Genomic DNA, 2,808 nt, shown 5'->3' with positions numbered 1-2,808 from the left:
GAGCAAGCACTGGAAAGTCTGTGTGTTCGGTCTGTGCAGGACGGAGCGAGATAACGAGCAGAGCTGCATGAAAGTGAATGAAATATGAAGGTTTGCATCAAGACCCAAACAAACAAGGTTCAGTCACTCGTTTCATGGCATTTAGGAAATTCGGACTCCGCTTGTGTTTTTCATAGATATCTTGAAAGGGGGGGAAAAGATGATTGCTCTTCTTCAAGCAGTAAAGATGCAGATAGAGAGCTTGAGACTGCTTCTGCATTCATATGAGGCTTCGCACTGACACAAAGAAAAAGCAAAATGGGGGAAAATAGAAAGGAAAAAAGAAGTGAATAACAGGTGTGACAGGATAAATTGAAAAATGTGGAGGAGAGCCAGGAGAGGGAATGCAAATGAGTGAGTGGGAGAGCAGTGGTGAAGCGGAGATGAAGTGAAACAATGGTTCCCTGCAGTAATCAAAATGACCTGCTGAAGGCGGGGGTAAAACAGACGCACATGGAGATATTCAGGTCTGGGAGATACTTATGAGTTAAAAGTCTCCTTTATTTGATGTGCAGTTCCACATCCAGTGATTTACCATTCAAGGCTTTTTGCTGCAGAGGCTTTTGCTGAACGCCACCAGGCTGGAGAAGGAAGCGAGTCCATAAGGGAGAGACGAGAATTTCGTTAAAGATGCTCTCTCTGCAACCTCATTTATCAGCTTGCCCCAAATAAAGAGCCACATATCCTTGTGTGTCTTTTTCTGTTTTTTGTGTTTATCTTTTTCTCTTTCTCTCTCACTCTCAGACACACACAGCCAATCTACCCCCTTGTGGGATATTGTCCATGATCCAGGCTGAAACAGGATTTCATGGTGGCTGTGTGTGGCTCAACAGGCTTACAAGTATTCCTGCCACAACATTTTTTTTGTCGCTTAAAGCCAGCCAAATTACATTGAATGGTGATGACAAATAGAAACAATGTCAATATTGATATTTACAGATCTATAAGCATGAACAATTCTGCTGCTAAATGTGTGTACAGATGTACAATAAAACCATCCATTTATTGTCTCTACCCGCTTATCCTTGCAAGGTCACAAAGGGTCTGGTGCCTGTCTCTGGCCCATTGGCCGCCTATGGAGGCCAATGGGCCAGAGGCGGAGTACACCCTGGGCGGGTCGCCTGTACACCCCGCCATGCATGCACACACTCATACCACAGAGCAGTTTGGAGGGACAGATTAACCTAAAAGTCATGTTTTTGTACTGTGGAAGGTAGCAACATCAAACCCTTCCGTGCACAGGGAGAAACATGTAAACTCCAGACAAAGAGCAAAGACTGGGATTCGAACCTGCAACCTTCTTGTTGCATTGCAACAGTGCTAACCAGCGCCATTAATAAATATAAACAATACTACTACTTACAACTATTAATGCAAATCCTCACAAATTTTGCATGAAATTGGAATTTCCACCAATCATTTTTATTTTTCCATAAATCTGACCAATCACCTTAACATTTTCTGTATTTCCTTCTTTTGTGACCAACCGTTTTAGCCTCTTCTAATTTAACTTCTTGTTTCACAACTTAAGCTTGTTAACGAGGATACTAATGTTGTTACCTATTTTTAAACATTTTTGTAAAACCACGTAATGGCAAAAATAGACATGAAAAACTTTACAATTCTTTAAAAATGGTGCCACAAAATCAGTAACTTTAGACTGCAACAATCACAGAAAAACATTGCAACATCCTGGGTGGACTGGCTAATAATAATACCAAGACGGCCACAATGCTGAAAGCACCATAATTTTACAATTATCTCCCACATGCACAGATATTTTGTCTGTCAGCTTTACTTAGTAAAGCCCAAAATGCCAAAGGATGGCGGTATCATGTTTTAAAATATTAATCGTATGAAGCGCATCATGTCTGAGCAGGTGGGTCCAACCTGTGCAAATCGTTTCAGGACGTTTCCTACCTAAATGTCACGGTTTGTTATTCATTACTGCCTCGTTACCCTCACCTGAACAGAGGTCACATAACCTGGAGTTCAATGCCCTTTAATTTCTGAGCTGAGCTTCACCTTTGTTCCAGTGTTGCTCAACCCTATTGACCTCTTAACTTTTCATGAATAGAAAGCAAGAATGCAGAGGGAGAGCTGAGGCATTTAGGAATCTACCCATTTTCAGGAAGACAGGGAAGAATTTAGCTTTGTTGTTTTCTTTGTAAAATAAAAGCTGGATGGATGAAACTTTTAGACAATGGAACAATGAAGGAAGTGTGGAAATGCAATCATTCTTTCCTTACTATGTTTCAATTTTCCTTAAAAAGGCTTAGAAAATGATCAAACGTAACCTATTATGCTTCCCTGAACAGGTTAGGATGAATCGGTGGGCTATACAAAACAATTTCATTGCATTTTTTTTTCACAAAATCTTTCCCAGATAAGGAGATTTTATCAGTTCTGCTTATTTTGACCTCCTTTCAGTATGAGTCGTTCAGCGACTCTTGTCACTTTAAATCCAAATAAACTTCTGGTGGCCACAACGTTTACACTATACATGAAAATGGCTGCAAACAGATGCACAATTATACATCCATACATCTTTGAAAGGCATTAGTAGAGTCTCCTGCACAACCAACAAGAACGGACCAAGTGATGGTAAGTCAACATCAAAATACTTTTTTTTTGATGTTTTCCAGCAGTCATTGTACAGCTCATTAAGTGGTAAAACCAGCTGACCAAATGTGCTGGATCTCTGCAAAAACTCTGACAAATTTTTGAAATGGCTCATTTTCCAGACACCAAAAAAAATTAACTTAAAAA

The sequence above is a fragment of the Xiphophorus couchianus genome, chromosome 1 (genome assembly GCF_001444195.1).
Source record: "Xiphophorus couchianus chromosome 1, X_couchianus-1.0, whole genome shotgun sequence".
Lineage (NCBI taxonomy): Eukaryota > Metazoa > Chordata > Actinopteri > Cyprinodontiformes > Poeciliidae > Xiphophorus > Xiphophorus couchianus.
This window is presented reverse-complemented; position numbering follows the sequence as displayed.